The sequence below is a fragment of the Amborella trichopoda genome, chromosome 10 (genome assembly GCF_054954075.1).
Source record: "Amborella trichopoda isolate Santa Cruz 75 chromosome 10, AtrichopodaSantaCruz75HAP2 v2.0, whole genome shotgun sequence".
Classification (NCBI taxonomy): domain Eukaryota; kingdom Viridiplantae; phylum Streptophyta; class Magnoliopsida; order Amborellales; family Amborellaceae; genus Amborella; species Amborella trichopoda.
Window position 1 is genome coordinate 28,626,482 of NC_142345.1, and position 8,827 is coordinate 28,635,308.

Genomic DNA, 8,827 nt, shown 5'->3' on the forward strand with positions numbered 1-8,827 from the left:
AGGTTGTGCTCTAATTGGAGGTATGGTAGGAAAGGAATAGATGAGTTTTTGGAAGTGTTTGTTTCTGAAAAATTAGTGATTTAACAGAGGATTTTACATACCTTATGGAGCTGGTTTTACAAATGAAGGTTTTGGAGTCTGTAAATTGATTTGGAAGTGCATGTTACTAATGTTATGGCACAACGGATAAACCAATCAAGACCCACTGAGCGTTGGGTAGCGCGTTTGGAGTGTGCTATTAAAATTAATTGTGATAATAGTTTGATGGGTAACCGGTACCGAGGGGGATTGGGGGGAGTTGTGAGAGATTATAGAGGGGAAATATTGTTTTGTTATGCAGGTCCATGTGGAATTAGAACGGTTAATGAAGCAAAGTTGCTAGCAACTTCAAGGTTTGAAACTTATCACGGATCGTAATGTTCAACACCAGTGCATTGCCGAGGGGGATTCCTTGAATATTATTAATTGGTGTAACCTCATATCAAGGCTCCCATGGAGATTGAGATTGCAGTTGATGGAGATCATGGATCTGGTGCGTGGGAAGAATGTCACCTTTCAGCATGTGTGTAGGGAAGATAACGAGTTTGCTGATCTCTTGGCAAAGAAAGGCGTTGATTTGCTGAATTTGATAGTTTTGCATGATCTTATTGTATTAGATCCTTGTAATTCTCCTTTATAAATACATTACAGAACATTGTAAAAAAAAAAGATGCGTGTATTGCCATAATATGATATGAGGAAAAAAAAGATGCGTCTATTGCAATAATGGAAAACGTTATTCAAACAGGGGGAAAAGTTAATATAGGGCGGCAACCTTGTCTATAATTAGTTTCAGTAATCTACACCGTTCAACTTAGTTTGACAATATAAATTTGATATCGTCTTAAAAGACATATTAAATCTATATCTTCTAATTAAATAATAAATATAGAACACTGCAACCTTACTTTCACAAAGAACCTAGTCTATCTCCACCTATTCCCAATTTGGATCAGCTACTCCTGATCCAACACATTGTTCTTCAATCAATGCTTAAGTTGAATGATAATTACGAACAGGAAAAAAAGGAGAATCATGGAGCATTGACACACTATGTACCCTTGAAATAAAATATATGATAATATTTAGGTAAGAGTAGGGCCGCCACCGGGCCTGCTTGGGCTATCTCAAGACCGACCCAAAAAAAGGCCCAAATTACTTTAGACCCGACCTGACCTTAGACCGAAAAATGTATTTTCAACCCTTCCCCTAGTTGGAACCTAACTTGACCCGACCCGAATTTCAAAGTGGGTAGTTGTAAGAGTGTCATTTAATAAACACAAAGATCCAAAAACAAAATTCTTAGACTTCGTGACTCTCCCAAACTATCCAATTTGACATTTAATGAGTGAGACTTATTCTGACCTCTATATACGAAAGGTAAATGGCCTCTTTGTAAATAATATCTATTTTTTTTACATCTATGATTTCCATGTTCGAGATTATATATCCTTAAAAATAGGGTAAAAAAATCCATCTCAAAAATATATTTTTAAGAGGGGACTCATTTCTATGTCCTTCTCTCAATGTGACATTTAGTTTTGTTCCTAGTTTGGATTTCTACCAGAAAGAGAGAAGCAAGCGAGGGTGGTTCCATTTGGGCCACTCGTCATGGCTAGACTAGCCTGAAAAGAAAATCCTTTTAAACATGGCCTAGGTCCAACCCAAAGCCTGAATATCACAAAAATATGGGCTGGTATTCGACCCAAACCATTGACAATCCCGCTTAAGAGTTGTAGAGAAAGCAATCCAAAATGAGAACTAATATTTATACAGGGGAATAAGAATATACAATCTAGATGGAGAAACAATAAGTAAAGTGTTCTATGAATCTATGGGTGCAAGACCCCGATGACTCTTCACCGTGTATCTTTGAAATGGAAATTGTGTTAAGTGCACAGGGTCAAATCAGATATGGGTGATGCCGAAAAAATCCCCAATAAAAAAGAAATACATTTTAATGTTCAAACTCTCTCTCTCTCTCTCTCTCTCTCTCTCTATATATATATATATATATATATATATATATATATGATATTATAAAACGAAGCGATTTCATCCACCCTCATCACCGTCCAAAGTTCATCGTACGGTCACGATTGTCCGGTAGTGTTTCATTTTTTTTTACAAATCGGAATGATCTGAAATTTGGAGCTTGTGTTCATAAAAAATAACCGAATCTAAGAAAAATATCAAAAAAATATTTCACATGAAATACTTTCGAAAATTTTTCCTAATGCCTATAGGTGAAAATGAACAGTGATTTTGCCAACCCTCATCACCGTCGAAAGTTCATCGCACGATCACTATTTTTCGATAGTGTTTCATTTTTCATTGTTTTTCTACCAATCGAAATAACCTGAAATTTGGAGCGTGTGTACATCTTAGTAAGGTGCACCTAATAAAAATATAAAAAAAATAATTCGCGGAAAAACAATTGACCAAATAACCTCGAAACATTTCAGGAGTATTTTGATTAATGTTTTATGTAAAATATTTTTTTTGATATTTTTTGTAGATTCAACCATTTTTTATGAACACGCACTCCAATTATCAAGTTATTCTGATTGGTAGAAAAAAATGAAAAATGAAAAACTACCAAACACTTGTGACCGTGCGATGAACTTGGGACAATATATATATATATATATATATATATATATATATATATATATATATATATATATATATATATATATATATATATATATATATATATATGATAAGCTTGGCTTAGAGGATGATTTCCAAAAATTTTAGATCATAAATCCATCTTTAAGGTGAATTTTAAAGGAGGCTTGCACTTGTATACATAAGTTGGTTGACTTATACGTAATAATATTTGTGCGAGTGCTTAAGAGAGACACGCCTGAATAGAATTTCACGACTGAATATTATTGAGAGAAATTTACGATGTGTAGCATATAAAATTAAGTATTGTATAATTAAGTATTGTATACAATGAGACCATTTACTTTGGACATAAGGTGGCCACAATTCCTTACAACCATTTTATGTGAAATTTGATAGCTTGGATGAGTCACAAAGTTCAAGAAAATTTCTTTGAAAGTTTAAGCTTAATCAATGGAATAATTGCAAGTACCCAATTTTTTATGGTAATTATATAGCCCCCACTTCTTTATTTTTTTTTAAGTTGCCCCCATGTTTCGAACATGAGATTACTTTTTTATTTTATTTATTTATAGATATTCATAAGGCAGTCTAATGTCAAAAAAATCAAATTGTTCTATTTATAGGAGCGGTTAAGTATTTAACAATAAACTACCCTATACTAATACTATGACGTGGTTAGATATTTGAAACATGCTACCTTCAAATATCGGACCGCCCATGGATGCTCCGCACCCCCTACCCCAAAACCAAGAAATGGTGAAGGAAAAAAAAGTCATTGTCTTTTTTACCTCCAAGAAGCTTATATCTCTCTAAATAATTAAATAAAAAAATGAAGAAAACCCATTCCAATCTCAAACAATCTTCCTCTCTTACTCTCGTATCAAGCATTACAATTATACTACGAGTGATTCTTCTCTTTAAAACTGATTTCGAAAACCTATTCCAGCTTCCAAAAGAAGCAATTCTCTCTCTCTAAAACACAATCACTACTTATTTCTACCCTGCAAGTAAACCCCTGTCCTCGATAGAATCTCTCTCTCTCTCTAAAATCATCAAGGGGTAGTATAAGTGTAGAGCAGTCTGATTTTTATTTTTATTTTTAATTATATTTTTTACTTCAGAATGGCATATAGATATTTAAAACTAATATTATTAAAATAAACATGAGCAAGAGCAATGTTAGAAAAAATAAAAAATCCAGAGGAAGGACTTCTATGTAAATATGCCATATTTAGGGACCAGTATGTAATTAGGATATTTTTATATGGTGCAGACCTAATTTTTTATCTATATTAAGGTGTTAGTACATGAATAGTATAAAAAAAAAAGTTTATATATCGTTGTAACCTTATAACATTGAAGTAAGGTGCACCTTAAAATTCCTATATAAGATAATTTTTGATGTTTGAGAATCCTCCAATTGATCATCTTGACCTGAGATGTATGGAAATAAAGGAAAAAAAAGAAGAAAGAATTCCAAATCCAAAAAAGAGTATATCTTATAACAAGTAATCTGAACCATCTATTTCCAAGATTTTCGAGTGTTTATTGATATGATTGATCAATATCTTTTTTGGAATTCTGGATTTTATAACTATTGATGAAAATAGATTTTCAAGCCAACACCAAAACAACATCTCAAAGTAAATTTTAGAGGCGCACCTTATTTCTATAGTATAAGGAGGCAGCCTCCAATTGATAGTTTTCCGATGTTTGAGAACCCTCCAATTAATCATTTCAACCTCGATATGTATGGAAATAAAGAGAAAAAAAAAAAGAATTCTAAATAAATAAAAAAAGTACATCTTATAACAAGTTATTCGGACCTCTATTTTTCTGAGGTTTGAGAACCCTCGAATTGATCATTTCGATCTTGAGATATATGGAAATAAAGAAAAATAACAATTCTAAATTTACAAAAAAAAAGAAAAATGATCCTATAGGACCCTCCCCCACCCATATGTGTATGACCTCGATCACCATTAAATTTGGTACAGATCTTTAAAAAGTCAAGTCTCACACCCATGTGATAACTTTTCTAAAGATCCGTGTCAAATTTAATGGTGATCCTTAGGGATCCTACACACATAGGTGGGGGAGGGTCCTATAGGATCATTACTCATCTAAAAACAAGTATATATTCTAACATGTTATTTGGACCATCTATTTTTAAGATTTTTCAAGTATTTATTAATATTATTGATCTGTATCATTTTTTAAACTCTAAATTTTATAACTATGGATGAAAATAGAATTTCAATTCCGACACCCAAACGAGACATCTCAAAATGAATTTTAGAGGTACGCCTTATTTCTATAGTATAAGGAGGCAACCTCGAATTGATACTTTTTCGATGATTGAGAATCCCATTTCATCTTCTCGACCTTGACATGCATGGATATAAGTAAAAAAATAATTCCAAATCCAAATTTATATTATTTTATAAATTCTGAATTTTATAACTACATATGAAAATATATTTTCAAGCCGACACCAAAACAACATCACGCCTTATTTCTATAGTATGCATTTACGACACCAAAACGATATCACAAAGTAAATTTTAGAGGTGCGCCTTGTAAGGAGGCAACCGTATACAAACCTCACCCATGATATAAAGCAAAGAGGCATTCTGCTCCCTGGGGGTATACTATGCATTTATTCATATTAAAAAAAACATTTAGATTATTTACAAGTTTTTTTAGATGGACCACCGGTTTGCATCCCTCTTTAGGATGGATTCTTTATATATCTGGACCGCATATTGTAGAAACGTGGTCCAGCCCGCATGAAACAATTATTTCACATATAATGCACAATTGCACACATCCCCCTCTTCCACGAACATTCGCTCTAATGTGTCAAATGCACACGTGTTGTATATATGTCACGTTGTCTCTCACATCTTCTTTCTCTTTCTAGACCATGCACAAAGGGATTCATCACCTCCTATCTCTCTCCATCACATATCTCATTGGATTTTTTTTTTTTTTAATTTTGAGTCTTGTCAATGACATTCTTACAACCATTTGATTTGAAATCCAAGTGATAAAAATATTTCTAATTTTATTTTCATCTTCCCCATCATTATCACAACCTTTTCTCTAATTATTTGGGGTCAGCTACACGAATCTCGATCTGCCAGTCTGCTCTATTAAATACCATACCCTCAGTGAGGCCATAAGTTCATATATATTTTCGAACTAGTTTCAGTCACATCCGTTTGGACCTACTCCTTGACCTTTCAATCTTTCCATTTGAACTAACTCGTTTCTCCTAACAAGTGTTGTACTAGGTCGGCACCACAAATGGTCAGCCACCTAAGTCCACTCTCTTTCATCTTATCGATGATTGGTTCCACACCAAAATTTTTCCGAATAGATTTGTTTTGAACTTTGTCTGTTTTGTATTATCACACATCCATCTTAACATCCTCATCTCCGTTACACTCATTCTATAGATATATTGTTTATTAACCACCCAACATTCTGCCCCATAGAGCAAAGCTGGTCTCACAGGTGTCTTATAGAATTTGCATGTAGCTTTGATGGACTTCTTTTTATAAAAGATCAATCGTGTAGATTGTGACTTCTTTGTATAAAAAATAATTAGCAATTTTGTATACTTTTCCTTTAGAACTAGGGGTTAAAATAAGGGGTATTTAAAAAAGACAAATTAATTTTTTTATTTAAAAGGTGGCTGCAAATCAAATAATGTTGGGCGAATAGTAAATATAAAATATTGGGAGGTTTCTATATTGGAAAAAGTTATATAAGGGTGAGGCCCTAAATAATCAAATTAAAGCCCTCTTTAAAAATTAATTAGAAAATATTATTTTGATGTTGAAAAACCCTCAATTCGATTATCTCAACCTCAAGATGCATGGCCATGAAAAAAATAGATTCTAAGTCTTGAAAATAGTGTATTAACATACTATCGAGACTGTCAATTTTCAAGTATTTATAGATCTGATGAATCTACACTATTGTTAAACTTTAGACCTATAATTAAAGATGGAAATAAATTTTCAGCCTATTATAAAGATCTTGGATATTGAAACAACATATTTCAGCATTACTTGAAGAAAGAGTTTAAAAAACGGATAGGTGTACCGGATCGGGCACCCAAAAAACCAATCTGGATCGGTGAATCGGCGATTCCGATTGGGAATTGTCTGAATCAGTCAGATTCAGCCTTAAAAAAAATCCAAAAAATTTATTAAAAATCATTATAAATGTTGTTTTTTAGGAATCCAAAAAGAAATGGGGCTACTACATTATTCACTTTCATTTTTTTGCATCAATATGTGAATATTTAAATGATCTTTCCCTATATGAACTACTGTTAACCATTAAATTCACTATAAGATTAATCATCAGAGAAGTCAAATAATAAAAGAATAGATATTTCTCAAAAAAAATAAAAAATAAAAGAATAGATGCAAATATAATTCAAGACAGTATCACATAAAACACAACGTTTAGGTAGGTCCCAAGAATTAAATAATCCGTAGAATGGAGTTTCATGCATTTACTTTTAGTTATGCTCCAAATTTTCAAACAAGTAAGACTTCCAAGCTCATCTAATACTTAAAGATAATATTCCCCGAAAGACGTATATGGAACTTGTACAAGATAATCATGACAAACTTTAGGTGTTTCCATGTAATGAAAACCATGTTTCTTGTATGCAAAACACCACAAATAAATATGAGAGAAAATTAAAATCAAACTGCCAACATTCGATATTACATCCAGAAAATTATGACAAACTTCAAACCACCTATTATTTCATGTGAGCCAATACCAAAAAATTAAGCATGCCTTATGGTTGGAACGCAAGGAGAGAAATATCTTCAACATAACTCAAATTTATTAGTCCACAAATTTCATCACAAGGCTTATGATCAAGTCGGGGCTATGAGATTATTCCCAAAAAAGAAAAAGAGACAAAATCATTAACTCAAAAGCTATAAAATTCAAAAGCACCAAACCCAACAATCCCAAAATGTTACACATAAAGCAAGGGGAAACTAAAAAATTATCAAATATTAAACTATCAGGAACTACTATCAGGAACTACCATGTCCATGTATGACATAGAACTTAATTGTACACCAAGGCTTGATCTAAACAATGGGAAACCAAACCATAACCACCAACAGAGTTCAAACATGGGGAATGCGATTCACATGATGAAAAAACCCAAGAAAATAATTCAACTGCTCCAATAAATAAGGATACATCTAAGAACCATAACAAAATAATACCAAGAAATAGAAATTGTTCATTCTACTAAATGAAGGGAAAAATAACAAGCTACAGACCAAAACAGAGGATAATAAAGATCTCAAAAGAGCAACAGAGGAGAAAGGTTAAGTGCAGATAGCACAGGAGGCCAACCTTAGGTCGCAGAATCTCTATTGAGCAAAACTCTAGACCCTCTCAAAAAAGCATAAATATCACACAAAAAAATCGTCAAAGAAACAAATTATGTTACCTAATTTTGATGTAATCCAGTATTACCATGATCATTCAGCAAAAACAATGGATCAAATTGATGAAGAATGGCCATCAAAATCACAATTTGGCCGAAAACCCTAATCCTCTCAAAGAAAACCAAAATTTCAGTAAAAAAACTCACAACAATGCATTGTTCTGGGTTCGATTCAACCCCAAACAATGTTTTGCCTCCATTATTGATAAAACAAATAAATAAATAAATAAAACATATTTACAGATCCAGCGGCTTTTTTAATGAAAAATGGGCAAAGCACGGGATTTACAGTAGCAGGCTCGTTTTAATTGTAGCGACCCACCATTTTACTGTTCAAAAATGTTTTATCGGCTTTAAACATGGGCATTTTCCTATGTTTTGCTAGAATCGGCATGGAATGACCGATTCCCAGGTTGACCCTGGAGATTCCGTGCTAACTCGCCGCTTTTTAAAACACTGCTTCATCCCACTTGGATGGACCCGCATATATTATATTGCAAAACTCTAATTTATGCATGCAAAAGGGAGAAACATTCAAAGAAAAAACAACAAGCTCATATGGAAAATATACCATAGTCAAAAGGACGTTGCATACATTGTTCGAATGCTACAAACACCAACAGTTCCTATTGACTTTGTAATTCATTTTGAGCCCTT